Raw genomic sequence first — 11,176 nt, 5'->3', positions numbered from 1 at the left:
CAGGAGAGAAGTCTAAACATGCTCAGTCTCATTTTCTCCAGTGCTTTGCTACATTGGGATTGCCCCAAAGAATTAAAACTGATAATGTACCGTGTTTTGAGAGTAAAAATTTACAGGATTTCTTCTCACTTTGGGGAATTCAACACAATACAGGGATTCCCTACAATCCCCAAGGTCAAACCATTGAAGCAATTACAAAAACAGAAAGGGTGAATAAGCCCTCACCAACAGTTGGGTATGGCCTTATTCACTATTAATGTTCTTAATTTTCAAAAAAATCAGTTGGAATCCTGGTTTCAGAAGCATTGGGGACGACAGGAGCAGAGACCTGAGGTCTGTGTAAGGTGGAAGGACCCCATTACAGGATAATGGAAAGGCCCAGATCCATTGCTAACCATGGGTCGAGGCTTTGGCTGTGTCTACCCTACAGGAGATTCAAACCCCATATTGGTGCTTGCGAAAAACCTTAAGTGGGTAGGCCAGGATCCGACTGACTAGCATGATGGTGGTCCATGGACAATAGTTCATGAGACAAAATTCCTCTCTTTATTTGTGTCCATCTGAGGTAAAGAACCCAGTTCCTTGGCTTCATTGTCAGTCAGCCTCTTTGACAACTTGCTGATTGACTAAAAGGTACATGGTCTCAGAAGTATTTCAACTTTTCCTACACTGAAGTATTTCAGCTTGTCCTATGTCATGACTTGCTTTGTTTTTCCTGATAGTGCTTATCTTTAAGTGTCTTTACCAGATAATTCAGCGACAGAGGACCCTTGGAACTGTCACGGCACACCTCATGATTACGGACTTCCCCAGGACCCCTTCCAGTTTCCCACGCTTGGCTAACCGAGCTAGGGAGAGACTAAGACTGTCACAGGCTGGCATTACCCACATGGCTGTCCTTAATCATGACACATTTTTAGCCAAAGACAGGTAAGATGTCCCATGACAAGTACTCCTAAAACAGGACATGCACATGGCCAGGTGCATGATCCAATGACTGGCAAGGCTTGATCAGAGGTGACACAACCTAAGACAGGCAAAAATGCATAAGATTAGAGGAAGAAGATAGCCATCTTTCCTCAGGAAGCCACCTATGAGGTGGGTAACCCATGAAATAAAGTCAGTCCTGCCTTAAAATAAAAATAAAAAGGGGAATATGTGGGGACCTAAAGGTCCCAACTTTCATAGGTCTGAAAGGAAGTTACTGGGGGCACAGCCTGGCTTGCTTTGAAAGTCTGAAGAATACTTCTGCACTGCTGAGGAGTGCATGATCAGCATGTGACCATTCTTAAGATACATCCTCACGGGGGGGGGGTGGGGGATGAGTTCCAGGTGCCTTTATAAGCTTTGTAACACCTGTTATAAATGAGTCCCTGCTTGACTAGACTCCCCGTTGAGTCTGAGTGTCCCCGGGTAATGGGGACTGTGTGGGCTGGTGAATGGCTTGATTACTCATCCCCAATCATCACCTCCCTGGGGGTCACTGGTTTGAACCCCCAGCAAGGGAGTCCAAAGATTAACAGAGCATAGTATTTCTCTCAAGAAAAGGTTTCTGAAAAATATGCTTGACAACCATCTTTAGTCATGCTCTTCCTCTGCATAAGAATGATCCCAGAAAGAAAGAGAGGAGAGAGAGAGAGAGAGAGAGAGAGAGAGAGAGAGAGAGAGAGATCTTAGACATACAATTGGAGATGACTATATCAGGTCTTAGTTATTGGAACCTATGACCGTAGCAAAAAGTCCTTTCTTGCCAGAAAATCATTTTCAATAGAAAATCATTAATATTTAAAAAAATATTTTCTCTGTGCATATGGTATGGTTTTCTGTGACTTTATTCTAGTACACAAAATTTCCACAGTGCACCTTATGTACAGCATTATAATATTAAACCAGGAAGGAATGGGGAAATGACTTGTAAGTAAGACACCTCACTGTTTAACATAAGTACTTTGGATTGAATCCCCAGCACCCACATCAAAAGTCAGATGCAGGCGTGTTCGTGTCTATAAGCCCACAACTGTTCTTTCTTCTTTCCCATTAATAAGGTGTGCACTTTTATTAAACTGGTCTGAAGTCAGCAATCCCTGGCCGCCTGACACATTAACCATCTCATGCTGTTGTCCTCCCTGCATGAACTCAGGGTGTAGACTGGGCCATCCTCCTTTGAGTAGTGGGAATGAATTTTGGGTGGGTTAAAGATTCTTAAAATAACTATTTTTTTTAAACTACAAACTCCTAGCCTCACTAGAGAACTTGGGATGCTTGCTCCAACTGACTGCTGTCACCATTGTCATTCCAGTTTTTAATACTCAGTCAAAAGCATCTAAACAAGAGACTATTTTTTTTCAAAAAAAAAATTACTTTCTCTCACCCCACAATAATAGATATATCCAGAATAACTGAAATTTGGTTGGGGGATTATGGGAAGTGGGAAGGGGGGGAGGGACGTCTAAATTTGATTAACACATATTACATGAAATTCACAAAATCTCAATAAATTTTTTTGAAAAGAAAATAAATGTCCAATAAAGGAAGTGTACAGTTTGAAAAGTAAGTAGCGGTTTCCAGTCATCTCTCCCCAAGAAAAACAATAAAAAATAAAGTCATGCCACTACTTTCTCTCTCTGTCTCTCTCTGTGCAACCTAAGTTTTGTCAAGAAACTGTAACAGCTCACTCAGTAACATTCTGCCTAGAAGCATTTGCAGTGGAGGATGGGGTCTTTGACTCACCAGGACTCGTCACACTCCTCCTTGCTGAATCCACATCTGCTGGAAGGTGAGCAGCGGGTCCAGGATGTTGCCACCAATCCACACTAAGTAATTGTGCTCAGGGGGAACCAGGATCTTGATCTTCATGTGCTGGGAGCCAGAGCACTGATCTCTTTCAGCGGCCTGTCTGTGTTGCCAGGGTACGTGGTATGCCACAGGACAGCACTGTGTTGGCATAAATGTCCTTGAGGATGTCGACGTCACAATTCATGATGGAATTGAAGGCAGATTTGTGGATACTGTAGGATTCCATGCCAGGAAAGGAGGCTGGAAGAGAGTGCTTTGGGGCAGCATAAGTACTGGCTGCCAAGGTCAATCCGGGAGCTCATTGCTGTTCTCCAGGGAGGAGGAAGATGCAGCTGTGGCCTTCTCTTCCGTGAACTCCAGGGCTAGGTAGCACAAAATCTTGATATCTCGCACCATTTCCCACTTCATTGTGGTGGTGAAGCTTCACACTCAGTCAGGATCTTCATGAAGTATTCTGTCAGGTCCCATTCAGCCAGATCCAGTCACAGATAGTATGTGGGAGAGCATTGCCCTCATAGATGGGCACAGTGTAGTTAATCCTGTCAAAGGAGTTCACCATGATGCCAATTGTAGGACCAGAGGCATAAAGGGACAGCACAGCCTGGATGTTTATGCACAGCACTGGGCTACTGAAGGTCTCAAATATGTTCCAGGGTTCAGAGGGTCCTCAGTGAGCAGCACTGGGTGCATGTCAGACGTCCCCAGAAGGTGTGCCAGATTTCCATGTCTTTCCAGTTAGTGACAATGCCATGCACAATGGGGACTTCAGGGTCAGGATGCCTCTTTTGCTCTGGACCTTCTCATCCGAGTGAGGAGGGAAGACCCACCCTGAATGTGGTCAGCATCAAACCATGGACTGGGGTTCCAGAGTGAATAAAAAAGTAAAACAAAACAAAACAAAACAAAAAAACCAAAACCCGAAAACAGAAAGAGAAGCTAAATATCAGCATTATCTCTCTCTGCCTCCTGACTTCAGATGCAGTGTGATCAGCATCCTTACCCTCCTGATGCCACAGCCTTGAGGTGCTCACACCGTGATGGAATGTACCTTCCAAAGGTAAGCCAAATTAAGGCCCTCTTAGTCACAGCACCATTATTTTTTTAAATTAAAAATATTTTATTGATTTTATGTGTGTGAGTATATTACCTGCATGTTTGTAAGTGCAACTGTGTCAACATGCATTGCCCTAGGAGGCCAGAAGTGGGCTTCATATTCCCTGACACTGGAGTTTACAGATGGTGTTCCCATGTGGATGCAGGTAATCAAACCAGGTTCCTCTGTAAGAGCAGCCAGTGCCCTTAAACTCTGAGCCATCTCTCTGTCACCCTTCCCCAGCACCATTCTTAAGGATAAATAAATAGATGAGTGTTCTTTGTAAATGTATCCCTCACAGTATGTCAGTTAGGAAAACTTACAGATCACCCTTTACATCCTCAGTGCTGCATTCCACAGTGGAGAGATCCAGTCATCAGAAGATAGGTGTAGCCTGTCCATAGATCAGTGAGTGCCAGGGCCAGATTTGAATGCAGAATTGTCTGAGTGTAAGTATGTTCATGTTCTTTCTATCCAGTGATGACCCACTACTTGTAAAATGAGAGGCAGGGGAAAACAGAATGCTACTGAATTCACAAATCCTTCTCGCTTTGCACTGTACCATATTTACCCTATATGAAATGAGCTGAAACATTCACAATCTCTAACTGATTTTATTTCAAAAGAGAGGCAAGGGGTAATAGAAATTTTCCCACATGACTTTTTTTCCTTTACATCACTCTGGATCTCTTGGTCCCTGTACTGTTCTGTATAATAAATTCATTTTTTTCAATCCTAATATGGAAATAAATATACAAAGCATAATTAACAACTTCCCTCTCCACTAGGTTCTGGTACTGAAACACTCAATACCAGATTATCAAGAGACAAAAAGTTTAAACCAAGAGAATTTCTATCTGTGATCTCAGGTGTTAGCTGTCCTCATCATAAGTGTTCCAGGTCTCAAGATAAAATTGACAATAGATGTTTGGGAGATCACAGGACAAGCACTCATGGAGGAAACACCCTCCATTCCATGTCCTCAGCTCTCTATTGGTACTTCCAAACTGATCTTTTTTTAATTGTTTTAAAAAGCATAGTTATTGGATCTATGGCAATGTCACTGCCACCACACATATGGATCAAGCCTCTAGAACATTAGGTCACATTTAACTTGTCCAGTAAGTGTCAGGAAGCACAGTTGCGTATCATTACCATTTAAGTATTGATAGATTTGTTTGAAACTCACTTTGCTTCTCAATAAAAAAGTTAGTCCTGGCCTCTAAATTGCATTTCACTGTAGGCTCTGTGTGTGGGTTTCTCATTTTAATATATTTGAAGTGATAGATCATGGCAGGTATTCTGAGCTGAGGGGATAGATTCATTTTCTCTGTAAAAGTGTCATCTGCTTTAGTTTAGGCTCTGTGGAAGAACGAAATGCTTTTTTGCTTAGTTTCAACAAGATATCTGAAACCAATTTGCTCTTTGGCACTGCCCTTGTCAGCTCTATCATTACGCAACCTTAGTTTTCGAAGTCTGAGTCGGAACCATCATAGTTCAATCAGATTGCTATAGTACAATCCCACGAATCATTAACCTTTCTATTTAAAATTTTTCTCAAAGGAGTTATGTTCCTTTCTTATTTGGATATAAGAAATCACTTTTATTAAAGTGTCAAGAAAACAAACATTCCCATAGTGTTTTCTCCAGCACTAGTGCTAAAAGAATCAAAATTCTTCCTGACATACAAGTTGGAAGCATGTCCTTGAGGTGGTCTCTTTTTTTTCCTTTTGTTTAATAATCCAATTCCCCATGCAAAAGCTATTACTATTTCATATTTGGATTCATAGTCACTGTGACATTTTTATACAAAGAGAAAAAAAAAATATCAATTCAAACCCACAAGCCAGTGTTTTTATTTTGAAGAAAAACAAACATTTTTTTTTCCATGAGGGAAAAAAGTAAGTTAGAGTGAAGAAGAAACCAAAGCAAAGAATTGTTTTGTAATTCAAAATTTCATGGTACTGACAGTTATGGGAGTTATTATCCAATTATTTGTGGTTTGTCCTCTATAATCTTGTCTGTATATTTCATGGGTGTCATTTTTTTTTGTTCTTCTTCTTTTTTTTTGCTTTGATTATTTTAAAATAAGTGCAGCACAAAGTGTAGTTGAGTATAGAAATTAATTGTAGTCCCAATTTCATCAATTACCATATCCGTTTTTCTGGAAGTTTCTACAGGTTATATGGTGGTATGTGTTGAACATGATTTCCTAAAGAAAATTTTAATATTCCTTTCCTAACAAATAGTTCTTATAACTTTTTACTTACTAATTATCCATTATTGTCAATAATAATATCACAGGGCTCTCCATTGACTTAAGTTATAACACAATCCACCAGGGAAGCAAAGTGGGAGGCTGGGCTACCCAGCTGCTTTTTCTAGTGGTGACTCCACCTGCAATTGTTCCTCAGAGACACAGTGGAGATTGTGAGGTCATTGAGAGAATTTGATACAAGGGCCCACAAAGACTTCTCTGTATCCTTCTTTCTTTCTCTTCAGTTCCAGAAGCACAGACATGAGCACAGACTGGGGTGGGCATCAGCATCCCAACTCTGTGCTGTCAGGACTGAATCTCAGTGACAGAACCGTGTAGCTCATACCTCCGGTGACAGAGAGTTCTTGCTTTTAAACCAGAAAAAAATAGAATCCTCTATTTCTAATACCAATTTTCCTGACCACTTGACATCCCCTTAACTAAACCACTTAACTTCTGTATTGTGAACTCATTTTACATGCCAGTTCTACCAAACCATTCCAGTTTCTGTCAATACCAAGTTGCATTTGATCATTGTTCTCTATAAACAGAGGCACTCAGAGAAGCATCTGGGGCCACCCAGCCTCAAACTTTGGCTTCTGTAGGGACTTATGAATGGCATCATCCCTGTGGGAGGATACTCATCATAGTGATGGAAATAAGTTGCAGCATCTTGAGATTATAGGTGTTTGACGGAGAGAAAATAGCTTGTTCTAGATCAATTGTCACTGAATTTGTGTATGACACCAGATTGGAAACTGGATATATATTAGATCACAAGCTTTGGGACTTTCCTTGATTTCTGTTAGTGTCATGCTAAAGTAGTGGAAATATTTTTGACTTGCCTGGAAATTGATGGTGACTCTGGCTCTCTAGCAATGTAGACAGGGAGGATGGAGATTGGGTCATCTGGATGATGCATTTTGCACCTGAGACTGGAATCATACAACAAATATGCCCTGTTAAATTTGTGACAAAAAATAGCATGAAGAGTTCTATAATGAAGAATTCTAACCAGAGTGGTTTAAGCAAATGTCCGTTGTTGTCCTTCCTTACCTAGGATTCTGAGTAACAGGAATACCAGGAAGTAGGTGGGGACATTCATGTCATGTGTTGTGGTTGTGAATGCTTCCTGAAGGTGGTATAAGTAGCATTTAAGGAAGCATTTACAAATACTAAAGTGAGGAGATTGTTAGGCACTTAATCCAGGATATCTGCTATTCTTATGAAATGAAAACATTGGGTTTCAGAGACACCCTGGGGGAGGCATCAAAGATCTTCGAAAATGGTCATCTGCAAACCAGTGAGAGTTACCTAGGAAGGCAAGGGTGCCAAGACACACTGATCTCCCTTAAAGTTTGCACAATAATGGCACAATATGTCAGTGATAGTTAAATCAATATTTTCTTAGTCTCTCATTATAGTCCTAGAAAATCAGAAACAATTAATTGTTCAATATTAAACTGAAATTAGAAGAAAACATAATTTAAAAAATTCATATAAAGTAAATGGTGCACCATCTTAATACATTTTTTTATTTTAATTTTTTAATATATTTTAGTTCGTGCAATGCCCGAGAGAGTCAGAAGAGACTGCCGGATCCCCTGGGACTGGAGTTACAGACAGTTGTTAGCTGCCATGTGGGTGCTGGGATTTGAACCCCGGTCACCTGCAAGAACAACCAGTGTTCTTAACCACTGAGCCATCTCTCCAACCCCTTTAATACTTTTAAAATGATCTTAAAACCAGACCCCAATCTTATCTAAAGGTATATTGACAACTGATTGCTGCTACATGAGGAAGAGCTGACCTTCTTAAAAACAAAGACTTCCAGTTAGGCTGACTAGATTCACCAGATGGAGTAGTGGGGAATGGCTGGGGGTGCCCACAACACAGCAGGCAGTAGCAGGGACATCAGAGTATAAGGGCTGCAGTTGGGGGAGGGAGGCCATGGGAGGGTGCAATCTGGGAACTGGGTGTATAGTTGAATAAGATGGTTTGGGATCTCTGTGTGATATAAAATAATAAATTTAAAAAATAATTTCAAATAAAAATAAATAAATAATTTTTTTAAAAAAATCATCTTAACATAAAGGAAAAGTTGCTGAATTGTTCTGGACAGGAGACTACAGAGATCTTACAAAGAGCACAGCGTGAGTCTGGATCCATTTGGAACAAAAATCAGAAACACTTTGCCCTGTTCTTTTTCAATATCTTACTTATTTCTTAAAAATTTTGTGTATATGTGTGTATTGCTTGCATGTATGGAAATGCACCCGTGTGGTACAATGACCATGGAGGACAAAAAAGACTGTCTGATCCCCTGGAGTTACAGACAGTCGTTAGCGGCCATGTGCATGCTTGGATTTGAACCGAGTCTTCTGTAAGAAAACCAGCGTTCTTAACCACTGAGCAATCACTCCAACCCCTCACTTTCCCTGTTTTAAATAGATGTGATGACTAATGGGAACACTGAATACATGAATGCATTCGATAATCTCAGCTTGTTGACTGTGGACAAGCTCTTTAGCTTGACTTCCCATTCATGATGAGCTATCACTTAGAGCTGTGAGTAAAAAAAAACCTCTTATCTTCCTTGCATCAGAGTTTTTTTAATCCAAGTCATAGGAAAAGAAAAAAGGACAATAATTTTTGCAGAGAAGAGGTGCTGTTCCTGTGGTCAACATGATAATGTAGTTCAGGGAACATTAGGAATGTTTTATGAATGGAATGCAGAAGAGTTTAGAACTTAATTGACCATTATGGGGGTAAGACAATAATGCTGAGAAAAACAGACAGTGGCGATTTGGCTCAAGATGTCTCAGAGGAGAACAATGATTCTGTCAAGTACTGGGCTAATGGCCATTCATATAACATTGTGGCCAAGAATCTGGCATCATTCTGCCTGTGTCCAAGGAATCTGAATGAAGTTTAATTTTTAAAAAAGATGATTAACTTTTTTGAAAGATTAAATATAGAAAAGCATTAAATCCAGTGCCAAGATGACAACTGTGATTACTAAGGAGTTCAGTATCACTAAAGAGAATCCCCCTCTGCTGCTCTGTGTCAATAGGAAAGGTGTCTGAGGGACAATCCCTCCACTGGAGGGTCTGACTTATACAGATCCAAACTCATCTATAGGAGGCAAGCTTAAATTTATAGGGATTCATGCTCCTTGAAAATAACTTCCTATAAAAATGTTTTCTCATGGTTAGCACACAGAAGCTGATACAATTTGTTGAAAAGGGGCCAGGCTCCATTCTGAACTGGCAGCAGAGCTTGGTGGCATTAGCCATGTGGTGCTGGTTTTGAAGGTGTGGAAGAAGCAAGATGGATGATGTTATAAACAGCTGAAGGCAGGCAAATGTGGCAGCATCTGATTACCTGCATCTGCAAAATGCGGCAACATTTTGAAGTAGTTCTCTGGGGTGTAAGAAGGAAAAATATAAAGGTGTTCTTCTTAAAACTGATGAAATTGCAACCTGTACTGGCCCCTGTGGGGTAAGTATATAGGCTTTACAGAATTTCAGAATAGATAATTTCCTTAAGGCCTAGAAAAAGGTTTGGTGTGGTCAAGCTTCCAAATTTCTCAGCAGACACCATAGCAAGTCTCTCATTTTGGAATAGGAAACTGAAAATTGTACTTGCTTAAATTCATACCACAAGGTATGTTCAGGATAGGAAAACAGGTAAAAGAATTTTCTCATTGTCTAATGAAAAAACACATCTTGTAAATTCTCTTCCCATATAGATGCTTTCTTTTCATGGGTGAAACTTCAGAATGGCAGCTGACTCCCAAGATATTCATCTAGAGGTCATGACATTTTTAACCTGAGTAGAGGGTTGGACCTTACTCGCTCATTTATGCATAATTTAGTCCCGAGTCCTGTTGAGACAGTTTCTATTATAGGAAAATTTGAGTCTTAGAATTAGTGTCTTTTGTTTGAGTTCCTTTTTCTTCTACATATTTTGATTATTTTTCCATCTTTATGTCCTCTATTAACATGAACTTCATTTCTGTTTCCGCTCATAAAAGCTGAATACAAACTTCTAGATATTTACCCTGGTTGAATGGCCTTGCTGGGACAGATTTACAGTGTTCATATTTTTCGCATATCAGAATTTTAAGGATGAGGACTTTAATGGACATTCCTTAGTGTCTTTTGTTTGAGTTCCTTTTTCTTCTACATATTTTGATTATTTTTTCATCTTTATGTCCTCTATTAACATGAACTTCATTTCTGTTTCTGCTCATAAAAGCTGAATACAAACTTCTAGATGTTTACCCTGGCTGAATGGCCTTGCTGGGACAGATTTACATAGTGTTCATATTTTTCGCATATCAGAATTTTAAAGATGAGGACTTTAATGGACATTCCCTCTCAGTCTGTGAGACATTAAACAGCAATATATATGGATTGTATTTTAGTCATTTATCTACTTGGCACAAGCATAAATACATTGGATACAATTTGCATAACAACATATATTTATGTAAAAAATACTGAAATACCTTCCTTGTCATTTATTGAGTTATATGCTATTCAGATTGTCATGTTTTCATTTTTCTGTTTTACTGGAACCTACTGTGCTCTCTGTTTTCATCTCTCTGTGGCCGTGAAGGAAGCATCTCTACGAATAGCTCTTAAAAGGCTCATCAAAATCACTTATTTAAGTTGGCTCCACCAAAAGCCACAGCACATCCTCAGTCATTACCCCTTTGGATGTTAACAAGACTCCATAATTCAAAACCTGAATCTATGATACAGGGTTTGGTGCACAGATTTCCTACCTGCACTCCTTGGTGTGCAGCCTGGTGATGCAGTTTACTACTTCTGTGAGAAGGACACTCACTGGGTGTCTATACTGTGGAAAGCCTTTAAACACTGTCCTCTCCTGTGAAGTCAGCCCTTCTGCTCAACTCTCAGAAAAGATCCAAGATGGGTTAGGTGAAAATTATGGGGATTTGTGAAGGAGTGTGAAGGAGTAAAAGAATTGTCATAAGTTTCTAACCTTAGAATTAGTTTTCA

At 39.9% G+C, this 11,176-nt stretch overlaps 1 pseudogene; it reads right to left on the bottom strand.

The window, feature by feature from the left end:
* LOC103733957 overlaps positions 1–7,251 on the bottom strand; it is a 38,914-nt pseudogene extending 31,663 nt beyond the window's left edge.
* Positions 7,252–11,176: the final 3,925 nt, after the last annotated feature.

This window comes from Nannospalax galili, unplaced genomic scaffold (genome assembly GCF_000622305.1).
Source record: "Nannospalax galili isolate Female #2095 unplaced genomic scaffold, S.galili_v1.0 scaffold2636, whole genome shotgun sequence".
NCBI classification, from domain to species: domain Eukaryota; kingdom Metazoa; phylum Chordata; class Mammalia; order Rodentia; family Spalacidae; genus Nannospalax; species Nannospalax galili.
Note: the sequence above shows the minus strand (reverse complement) of the source record. Positions and strands in the feature narration are given on the sequence as shown.